Source organism: Schistocerca americana, chromosome 1 (assembly GCF_021461395.2).
Source record: "Schistocerca americana isolate TAMUIC-IGC-003095 chromosome 1, iqSchAmer2.1, whole genome shotgun sequence".
In the NCBI taxonomy this organism is placed as follows: domain Eukaryota; kingdom Metazoa; phylum Arthropoda; class Insecta; order Orthoptera; family Acrididae; genus Schistocerca; species Schistocerca americana.
In genome coordinates, this window is record NC_060119.1 from 506,871,881 (window position 1) to 506,884,298 (window position 12,418).

Here is a 12,418-nt window from a genome sequence, read left to right on the forward strand (position 1 = left end):
TCCTGATGAATGTGGCAACTCCTCCTTTCTCCATTTCTGATCTACAAAAGTGAGATGCTAACCTGAACCCTGTAACACTTAAAAGTTCTATACCAGTGGTCACATGATGTTCAGAGAGGCAGATTATGTCAGCTGGGTTTGAAGACTCTAATTCATCTATGCATATAGTTAATTCATTAATTTTATTTCTCAGTCCTCGAATATTTTGATGCAATAAAGATAGCTGACATTTCACATTGTCTGAGTTAAAATTGGGTGGAGTTAAAATATCTGCTGACAGTTGAAAATTCTTAACCAATGGCTGTTTATGCTGGTGTAATAAGCTGGAATTATGTTTTTTGATTTCTTTTTCAAACTGAAGGTTTGTCTCAGTTCTAACCTCTCTTAAAATTTGCTTTCTTTCTGTCCTCCCTACCCTAAAAAAGGGTCTTTTCTGAATCCTATAACCACTGGTATTTTACCACTCATGACAGTGCCTCCCCCCTTTAACTTTCCTGCTATTTCCCCAGCCAATTTACCCTTCCCCTTCCTGTTGAGGTGAAGGCCATGCCTAGTATAATCCCACCTACTGAGAGAATCAACTTGAACCACACCAATGTGTGACCCCGCACCCGACATGAGCAGCCGTTCCAGCTCCAAATTAACTCTCTTGACAGAAGAGTTCAAATGAGGTCGGTCATGACGCCCAAGAACAGATACAAACTCAACACTAGTATGCTTCGATGCTGATGCAATCTTCGCCAGGTCACACTCTATACTGTACAGAAGATTTTAACTTCAGTGACAACGGCGACGAAAGCCTGCAGACTTACATAGAACTGCATGTTGTTTGCATGAAAGTATAACTTTTAATCATTGTGCACGTTCTTCTAGGGAACTGTAAAACACTGTAGTGATATCTAGATACACTGGAATAATTGAAGGTTTCAGTCCCCACAGCAATAAATCTACAAACCGCTGCAATGTTACGGGTGCGTTTCCTAAACTGAAAGGCATCTTCAGATACTCATAACGTGCTGATGTTACAACAAATGCTGTTTTCTCATAATCTGCCAGTGCGAGAGGTATTTGTTAATAGACAAAATTCATATCTAGCGTTGTTAAATATTGGAAATTGTTTGAATACTGAAATGTTTCGTCTATAGGCAACGGCCTTGCCGCAGTGGATACACCGGTTCCCGTCAGATCACCAAAGTTAAGCACTGTCGGGCGTGGCCCGCACTTGGATGGATGACCACCCGGGCCCGCATGCGCTGTTACCGTTTTTCGGGATGCACTCAGCCTCGTGATGCCAATTAAGGAGCTACTCGACCGAATAGTAGCGGCGTAGAAAACCATCATAACGACCGGGAGAGCGGTGTGCTGACCACACGTCCCTCCTACCCGCATCCTCAGCTGAGTATGACACGGCGATCGGATGGTCCCGACGGACCACTTGTGGCCTGAAGGCGGAGTGCTTTTTTCGTCCATACTGGGAATTGTTACTATATTGAAGGCACGCATGTTAATTCCCAACATTTTTCAAAAGTGGTACTCAATTCCTCAAGACTGAATATAACTCATTTCTCTATTTCTCTCACAGATGCATCAACTTTTCTTGTACCTTATTTTATAAGTTGGTTGTAACGTCTACATTATTTACGTATACTCTTCTACATTTTAACTCCCCCATTTTCCTCCATTTGCCCTTGCCTACTCCTTTCACAATTTTATTTGCCACAACTCTTATATACTTGCTAAAACTGTTCCATTGGGTATCATGGCACCTACCCAGTTAAAATTATCAATAATAAACACAGGATGTCAAAAAGAATGACCTTAGTTTGGACAGAAATAATTAAGAAACTTGGCATCTGCCGGCGAGGAGATGTGTGTTGCTTGAACGGACGTGGCTAGAGTTTCAGAAAATCGCCGTTAGATGTCGATCAGTGCGTCTTCTCAGTTTGCAGTCAGTCAGAAGTAAGATAGCGTCCGCTCATCAAAAAGCGTTTTGTGTGCTGCAGTTTTCAAAGAGTGTGTCACTGATTTCGGTCTAGCGTGCTTGGCGTCGGCGCTTCGACATTGATCCTCCTGCACCCAGAAACATTCGTCCTTGCAACCGCCAGTTTCTAGAGTCAGAATGCTTATGCGAAGGTAAGAGTCCAGGTCGATTTCGCACTTCTGATGATGGAAACAATTCGGCAAACGTTTGGCGGCAGTCCACGAAAGTCTGCTCTCAGCGCAAGCAAAGAACTGGCAATGCCTCATAGACTGTCTGGCGAGTGTTATGCGTCGTTTAGTTTACAAACCATAAAGACTACAATTAGTGCAAGCTCTTTGGGCTGGTGATAAATGAAATGGGTTGACTTCGCAAACGCTCTGCTAGACGACATGGAAGACAATACCTTTTAACTACGGTTAATTCTCGGTGATGAAGCAAGGTTTTGTGATAATGATAAAAGTAAGCTGATATAACGTGCACAAATAGGGTAACTCCAGAACCCTTATGCAATTCGTCAGCACGGAGGAGATTCACCTAAAGCGAAGGTTTTTTGTGTTATTTCTTGTGAAAAAATGTACGGTCTCCTTTTTCTTGAGGAACACCCAATGACTGGAATGAGCTGTCTTCAAATGCTGAAGAACTGGCATTTCCCACAACTTCAGGAGGTTTCTGATGACTTCATTTTGCAGTAGAATGGAGCGCCACCACATTGGCACAACAACATACATCAGTTTTTTAATGACACTCCGCCTCAACGCTGGATAGGGCGCATGAAAACCCGAGACACTGCCCTTGTTCTTGGCGTCAAAGATCGCCTGAGATTACGCTGTGCAGTTTCTTCTTGTGGGGACATATGAAGGAAAAGGTATTCATCTCCCCTTTCTATGTGGATCTACAGGCTCAGCTCCTGTCATCACCAGTCAATTTAAGTCGAGTAATATTCAACTGAAACTCACTCAGTCATGTGCACACTTTACATCTCACAATTTTATTCGACTTTCCTGAAAAACACTGTACAGCGTTAACTACCCGTTTAACTGCCATTGCCACAGGAGGGTTCGACACACACTGAAGAAAATGGCGCTGAGCACTATGCGACTTAACTTCTGAGGTCATCAGTCGCCTAGAACTTAGAACTAATTAAACCTAACTAACCTAAGGACATCACACACGTCCATGCCCGAGGCAGGACTCGAACCTGCGACCGTAGCGGTCGCTCGGTTCCAGACAGTAGCGCCTAGAACCGCACCGCCACTCCGGCCCTCACACACTGAAGAGCCAAAGAAACTGGTACATTACCTAATATCGTCTAAGGACCACGCGACCACGCAGAATTGCCGCAACACGACGTGGCATGGACTTGAATAATGTCTGAAGTAGTGCTAGAGGGAACTGACACCATGAATCCTGCAGGGCTGTACATAAATCCGCAGGTGTATGAGGGGTGGAGATCTATTCTGAACATTACGTTGCAAGGCATCCCAGATAATGTGCGCGTCTAGGGAGTTTGGTGGCCAGCGGATGTGTTTGAACTCAGAAGAGTGTTCTGGAGCCACTGTGTAGCAATTCTGGACGTGTGGGGTATCGCATTGTCCTGCTGGAATTGCTCAAGTCCGTCTGTATGGACAATGAACACGAATGGATGCAGATGTACAAGATGCCCTACGTACGTGTTACCTGTCAGAGTCGTATCTAGACATATCATGGGTACCATATCACTCAAACTGCACAAGCCCCACACCATTACAGAGCTCCCACCAGCTTGAATAGTCTCCTGCTGACATGCAGCGTCCATGGATTCATGAGGTTGTCTACGTCCATCCGCTCGATACAATTTCAAACGAGACTCGTCCGACCAGGCACCATCTTTCCAATCATCAACCGTCCATTGTCAGTCTTGATGAGCCTAGGCGAGGCGTGAAGCTTTGTGTCGTGCAGTCATCAAGGGCAAACGAAAGGGCCTTCGGCTCCAAAAGCACATATGGAAAATATTTCGTTGAATGGTTCGCATGCTGACATTTGTTGACGACAAATCTGAAGCAATTTGCGGAAGGGTTGCATTTCTGTCACACTGAACGATTCTATTCTGTCGTCGTTTGTTCCTTTCTTGCAGGACCTTTTTCCGCAGCGCTATCGGAGAGTTGATGTTTTACCTTATTCCTGATAATCGTAGTATACTCGTGCAGTAGTCGTACAGGAAAATCCCCAGATCACCTCTACCTCAGAGATGCTATGGCCCATCGCTAGTCTGCCGACTATAATACCACGTCCAATTTCAATTAAATCTTGATAACCTGCCATTCTAGCAGCAGCATGCGATCAGACAACTGTGCCAGATATTTATGGCTTTCATAGGCGTTACTGACTGCAGTGCCGTGTTCGGACTGTTTACAAATCTCTGAATTTGAATACCCATGCCTGTACCTGTTTCTTTGGTGCTTCAGTGTAGTTTCTTCAAGGGAACTGATTTCTAAATTCTCTTCCCCATTGGGTGCAACTGCCTGGTTCAAGCTTTCCTTTAATTGTCGATTCTCCAACATAAAAGTTGCATTTATTGCTGTAACTGTCTCAGTGTCTGATAAAACAAAATTCGCAACACAATTACTATTGTTAATTTTGTCTACAGTTGAAGTGTAGAGTAATTATAATTAAAGTTAAACTTTCAGAACACTTTAGAAATAACACCACTGGTCAGAATGACGTCAAATTGCAACGGAATATTATCGGAGAAGGGGGAAAACATATGGGAGAAGAAAAAAAATAGTGTGAAAATTGATCAATAGATGGCGCTGTATCACAATACGTAAATGAAAACACCAGTCACGCGCACGACCCGTTGAAGTTGGTACAAACACACCTGATACACGCTTTTCCTCCTCTCGCGTTTACGATGTTCGCCGTGACTGCCTCAATGCAAGATCGCACTCTGCTTGTAAACCTGTATTACCGTAACCATAACTGCACACGTTTCTCTGCAGAAGTTCCGGACACTGAAGGATTTGAAAAAAGGCGTTGGTCCGATGACTGCCGTGGGTCTGAAGAAGATGATTCTAAAATTCTAGCCGGCCGCTCTGGCAGAGCGGTTCTAGGCACTTCAATCCGGAACCACGCGGCTGCTACGGTCGTGGGTTCGATTGCTGCCGCCGGCATCGATGTGTGTGATGTCCTTAGGTTAGTTAGGTTTAAATAGTTCTAAGTCTAGGGGACTGATGTTCTCAGATGTTAAGTCCCATAGTGCTTAGAGCCATTTGAACCATTTCGGAAATTCGAAAAGATGATTTCTTTTGATGTGCAACCTCGTTGAAGGAGGAACCGAACTGTTTCGGCGTCAGTGGAAGCAGTGGCCACAGCAGTGCAAGAGACGAGTGGTGATGTGCAAACATATAATGCACGGAGAATTTCCAGAACATTGGAAATACCCGTGAGCACGGTGCGTAAAAACCCCCGAAACATCGTTCTTTGCTATTTGTTCAAAATTTCGTATGTGATCGAATTGCTTCCTCTTAACCTGCAATCAAGACAGACCTTTGCATTAGAATTTCTTACTCGCATGGAAGTGGACAATGATTGGCCGTGGAAGATTTTGTGGACAGACGAAGCTCACTTACATCTCACAGGATAGGCCAATACACAGAATGTCGAATATGGATAACGGAAAATCCACACGCAAATGAACCAGTACCACTTCATCCTGAAAAGGTCACTGTGTGGTGCGGGTTTACGGCATCATTTATCATAGGGCCATATATTTTCGAAGAGACGGGTGCTTCTGGTCCTGTTACCCGTGCCGTCACAGGTAAGCGCTGTGACTGTCTTTTGCCCCACCACGCATTCCAGCTCTCCAGCTGCGTGGATGTGTGGATGGCTTCAGCAGCTGCTGAAGCGCCATTTCGGAAATGCTAGAATTATCGGCCGCCATTTCCCTACGGTCTGGCCGTCCCGATCATCTGGCCTTAGTACGTGTGACTTCTGGCTGTGGACCTATCTAAAGATGTTGTGTTCAGTGTTCCAACTGCAAACTTAGCTACATTGAAGACAGGCATTGCGCAACACATTCTGAACGTGAGCCGGAAACACTTCGATCAGATGTAGAACATGCTGTTTCTCGATTTCAACTTGTTACAGAAAACGGTGGACAGCATATTGAACATATTTTGCGCCAGTCACGGAAATTAATAATTCGATTTGATTTGGATTGACGCTTTTTATGCGGTTTTTGGACTCAGGAAAATTAAAAACCAATGTGATTGATGCTTTTTATGCGGCTTTTGGCCTCAGGACAATGAAAAGCCGATGTCATTGACACATTTTGCTGTTTTCGGCCTGAGGAGAATTAAAAACCTATGTGAGTGATGCTTTTTATGCGGTTTTCTGGCCTCAGGACAATTAAAAACTGATTTTTCCCTTCCGATGTGATATGACCTTACCATGGTGAATGGGCTTACTTATGTAACAGTATCACATCTGTACACCCATGCACATTGAGTAGTGTAGTTTGTTTAACGTCAGACGTACAACACAGGCATTGTTGTATGATTTAATTGTCATTTGTAGTCGACCACTATTAAACTATGATGCTTACAGCGCCATCTATTGCTACATTTTGTAACTATTTATTTTTCTTCTGCTATACGTTTTCGCCGCTCTCCGATAATATACCGTTGCAATTTGATGTCATTCTGACCAGTGGTGTTAATTCTACAGCGGTTTGAAAGTGGAACTTTAATTATAATCGCCCTGTACTTCCGCTACATGCATCCCCCTGGACACCAGCTTTGACCATTCTCTGTCTTAATGAACATTGTAACGATGAATCAGTATCGGTCGTCTTAAGTTATTAAACACAGAGTTCGAACAGGGTAACCATGACACGCCGGGGGCATCCGAGGCGAGGGCCACAGATTTGGCTGTCGGATCGCAGGCGCTTGTCGTCGCTGCAATCTTAACCACGACAGCGAATAAGCACGTAGCGGGCCACCTTGCGAGTGGTGCAGAGGCAACGGGACAAAGGCCGTTGAGTCAGCTGCCGGCACATCCTGACGTCAAAACACCGCTGCTGTACATGGCCGGCATGCCACAGTACGTCGCACTGGTCGCTGAGGTAGCCCTTCCGCGCCAAGCTGTTTTCCAGACAGCGAAGTGGCGTCCTCGGCATTGCAGGACCCTGTGACACAAGGCAGAGGAGATCGCGGCACTGTACCTGGGAATAATAAAATACTTGAAGATCACGGCCAAGTTTTAATACGGCGCATCCTGACAGTTTCCATCCACGTCCAACATTCCTCCACCGCACGCCAACATCTACATTTGGCAGTGACAGCTACAGATGATACATAGAGAGGCATAAGCATCTGCAGCAACACGACGAGAAGTCCATCCTTTTTTGATCAGATCGTCCTTCGAAACTGCACTGCATTAAGATGTGGCATTGCATATGCTTATTTGAATACAACGTTCACAATGACAATTGTCGTGTGTGTATTTGTCTACAAAAATTGGCACACCGGTATTCACTTCCTTCTTTTATTATAATTTAATTAATTAAATTATTTAAGAAAATTCTCTGCTTCTTATTTATTTTTTGTATTTTTAGTAATGATTTCCTGTAGTTTTATTTAGGTGTTAACTTCAGTCTTTTAAAAGCTAAAGAATATGAGTATTTGGTTTTAAGAACCACAGGAGAGCTAGATATATATCTCTATAATGTTTATTTCGCTAAGAAGATCGTTTGGCACAACTAGGTGCTATGTTGTATGATGTGTATGGATTGATGTGTCCAACGGTTTTATCAACGAGACGTTTATTGCTTCTGAGATATTCTCTCGAAGAATATTGACCGTGAAAAGACGCAGGCCCGCACTATCATTCCACACTGCACCTCCGATCGAACTACGTCACGTGACATCTGAAGAATGTTTGTCAAATGTTTTTTAAATTGATAAATACGCGCCTTTAATGCGTATTATTTTCTTGAATTTGTTTATTGTGCCATCGACTAACTAAACATTCACAATGGAGCTTAATAGCGTCGCACAACAATAGAAAAATCTCTCCAACATAAAACACGTCCGATCTCTGCAATCGCTTCACACAGTCTTCAGTCTTAGGTTACTTATTCCAGAGGGCTGCGTCCGTAGCACAGAACGTCCAATTCTCTCAGGCAGTTTATACTGCTCTCGGGATTAATAATACGCGGCAGCTGAGTCGAACCATAACTATTTCCTATCCGTTTCATACTATAAAATTCGGGGAACCGCAACCGCTACTAAACTGTTGAGTTGCTTTTGAGTTGACTGCGTATGGATGAGGACACCCCATACCATCTCCCCCACCATGGTAAAATCGCTCGAGTACCGAGATTCGGACTCTAGGAGGCGCTACCTACGGTTGTGTACAGTTCCGATAACACTGACAACGGCGTCAGCGCCACGTATAACACAGTTTTAGCGCTGTGTTTGTTCCCTTCGTACTGTAACGTTTTTGCTGGATGTATTCCAATTTCTGACTTCCTCTACAGTTATTGCCCTCTCAGCTCCCTCTAGTAGCATGGAAGTCATTTCCTGCTGTTTTCGAATGATTTTAATTGTTGCTGAAACTGACAACGAAGATCTCAAGCCATGCAGTAAGACTGCAGGTACCGCCACTATCAATATAGATCTAACATAACGGATGGTGATACACGTGTTGCCCAAATTTTTTTGAACAGTGTAGTATCAGCAAATTTTCTTCAGCTGTGAATCTATGCTGTGTCTTACATTTCGAATTACCATCAGCCGCTCCGTCTGCCCTTTCACTGTCTCTGTACTCATCAAACAAAAGCATTCTGCACCCCCCTGCCATCTTTTGTGTTTCTTCGGTCGATGCCGGTGCTTCGCTACAAGGTAATTAAAGACTTGTCAGATACGCCGGATCAGGGGATCTTTGCCAAGTTAGTTAAGAAAGTAGCCTTGGGTGGTGAAGGTGAGGGGGGGGGGGGGGGAGGAGGGAGGAACGGGGAATCTACAATTGTCTGAGGGGGAAATCCTTGTTCCCTGTTCCACGCTCCGTGCGCCACTGTTTCCAGATCGCTCGTGTATCAGTGTACCGTAGGTTTGTGTGGCAGTGCTCCAAGCTCTGAAAAAGTATTTACAGTTTCTCAAGGGTTCCAGCCATGACTGGACAGAGGGCAGTTCTCATTGAACTGTTCTAAATATATCCATCATGCTATTCTCCGTTATTTTCGAATGAGAATCTTATTTTATGCTCCGTGGCTAGTTCTGCATATACACTCTACTCATATTACTTGATTTATTTATTTATATTTCCTTCTTTGCAACTACGTCCGGCGCCACAACCCCATCCTGTAGAGCCTCGCTACTAAAGTAAGGTAACACATTTTGATAAATAACAATGTAACACTTTTATACTGCAATTAATTTGTGTAAAATATTATGAAATTAATAACTCATAAGCATGAAATGTATTTTATATTACAATCGAGCGAGGAAGCGCAGTGGTTAGCACACTGAACTCGCATTCGGGAGGACGACGGTTCAATCCCGTCTCCGGCCATCCTGATTTGGGTTTTCCGTGATTTCCCAAAATCGCTTCAGGCAAATGCCGGGATGGTTCCCTTGAAAGGGCTCGGCCGATTTCCTTCCCCATCCTTCCCTCACCCGAGCTTGCGCTCCGTCTCTAATGACCTCGATGTCGACGGGACGTTAAACACTAATCTCCTCCTCCTTTATACTGCACGTACAGTACAGATAAGTTCGGTTATCTTCGGTGGTGTACAGTTCGCATCGAGCTGGCAACGCCGGCAGCACCACATGTAACACACATTTAGCACTGTGTTTGTTCCTTTCTTACTGTAAGCATCATACTTACAGACATATTTGATTGTTTACTGTTTGCACAATTACAACATACAATATTGTTTAATGTACAAACTATAACACTTACATGTATGAAACCCCGGAATGTTACTTTCTCGAATACACAAACAAGAGCGAAGCTATGTAGTTACATGGTAGCCACGTGGCAGAGTTTGAGGATCTGGATTTTCTACCGGAGATTCGCGTCCCCTAGATACCAATATTTTTACATTTTATTGTGTGTTGATGTCTTGAATGTAACCGAAGTGTGCCAAATATGATAAGACACTGCGCCACAGACGAGTACCTGATAAACCTCAGATATTGCCACTATGTTTCAGAATACGCAGCACTCGTCCAGTATGATGGTTTCAGTGTTCTATCCAAATGAAGCGATCCATTGCCCGCAGGACCGTTCACTAGGTCACACGAGTCGAATCGTTCAGCAGAAGTTCTCGCTACAGGCTGTCGTCTATCTGATCGACTGGCCCCTTCTAGCGCCAGACTTGAGTCCCATTTAAAATTTGTAGACCAAAACGAAGTCACATGAACTTACACTAGCCGACACATGCCGCCAGACCTAGCGTTGGATACGTGGCAGAGTCTTGCTGGCGATGTGACGTATTTCCAGAGTCTGACCCCGTCCACGCCTCGTCGGATGAGTCAGGCAGTTGATGCCAGTGGTGCACGGATCTAATACTACATTTATTCTTGTGAAACTTCAATTGTCTCACATTACTTCACTTTATATTACAACATTTGATGCAATTGCATGTTTTTTAATTGGAAATCTAAGTGAAATCATGTTTAAATTCTTAAGGGACCAAACTGCTTACGTCATTGGTCCCTAGACTTACACACTACTAAACTAACTTATGCTAAAAACAACACACACGCCCATGCCCGAGACAGGACTCGAACCTCTGGCAGGAGGGCTCGCGTACGTGAAATCATTCTACGTTACTTCTTATTTATTGAATTCGTGCAAATCGACACTTACTACACATAAATTGGAGAAAAAAGCTGAACTGAGTCAATCTGAATAGAAATAAAAAGGTTTCCTAATATGAGACAGTCAGAAAAACCACTTAATATCGCCAAAAATAGTAATAGTTAAGGATAAATTTATAATATTCTCTTTGTTACTGCTTCTCCAACATTTTCAACCTATGTTGTTCATAAGAAATGCAGTCTCATGTTAACATTCTTCGAGAATGCCCATGGATAACATTCCACGCACAGGTCATTTCTCTACATCAATCTTCACCGAAACTACTTCTACAGAATATGCATTCAGTGTCTCCTTCTTCAGTTACATAACTGAAAGATTGTCCTCAGTTAAACTTGTATCGGAGTTGTTTCTTCTTTTTTTCTCTTTTTAATTTTCAGGAACAATAGTTTACTTTCTGTCTCCTTTGATTCCGCTACAGCTTTCATCTCTTTCCATTAATTCTAGCGTGCGCTTTTTGGAGACCAAGTTAGGTACTTAACAGCTTTAGAACATGCTGGCGTTACCAGATTAGGTGGCTCCTGATGTGTCTTGCTGATGTTGCGAGCTGACCGGATATCATTTGGACTTATGTTGCATTTTGTGTGTCACATTCCCCGTGTATTGCGAATTTACTGACTCTTAAGTGTATGCTTGTTACGTGGAAAGGGCTCCATTTCCCAGAGGCAGTTTAGAAAATTTTCTGCTTGTTAGTGTTACTATGTTGGCAGCTCCAAATAACCTGGTAATAAAACTGAGTTTGTCACTTCTTTTTGACGTGGGTTATTTGCCCGCCAAGTTCCTATTTCTTGGGGTTGTCATGCCATGAATTTTACACAAGACGCTGTAATTGTAGCTAGGAATGGTGCTTTATCCATCACACAAATGAGATATGATGCCCACCACGTATTTTCACAAGTGTTATCGCCAGATGGCTTCACAAAGTTCACAAAATTGTCAGACCACTTAGTAAAAGTGTGAGTCTGAATCCAGCTACTAAGGAGGCAAGATGAAGTTACCCTAATATGAAATACTGTGCACTAATCCGCTGTACTGCTGCTTGTTAGGGTACCCACAGTACTGAAAATTATGAATAAGACATCCTACTCTGAGCAACCTGTCTCATAGTTACAATTATTGGTTTGAAGGACAATTCATTATAGTGAATGACACAGTACTTTGTGGAAAAATATGATCATATAAATATTATGGCCGGCCGAAGTGGCCGTGCGGTTAAAGGCGCTGCAGTCTGGAACCGCAAGACCGCTACGGTCGCAGGTTCGAATCCTGCCTCGGGCATGGAAGTGTGTGATGTTCTCAGGTTAGTTAGGTTTAACTAGTTCTAAGTTCTAGGGGACTAATGACCTCAGCAGTTGAGTCCCATAGTGCTCAGAGCCATTTGAACCATTTTTTATAAATATTATGTTTATCCATTACGGATATTTTAGAAGCCGTGACTGTTACTTGAATATAAATACATAAAACTGCAACCAGCGCTTTTCTGAATTGTTATTTATTGTTTTATGAGCCAATTTTCGAACCATTCCAGGTTCATCTTCAGATGGTTTTCGGGAAGTTACGTCACTATTTCTAGCA

The 12,418-nt window shown here is 43.4% G+C and overlaps 1 protein-coding gene and 1 pseudogene across 1 annotated transcript in view; both read left to right on the plus strand.

The window, feature by feature from the left end:
• Positions 1-12,418, plus strand: part of LOC124624337 — a 558,871-nt gene that overhangs the window by 517,834 nt on the left and 28,619 nt on the right. The gene's annotated exons all lie outside the window — the stretch shown is intronic.
• On the plus strand, positions 1,145-1,262 carry LOC124555907 (annotated as a pseudogene).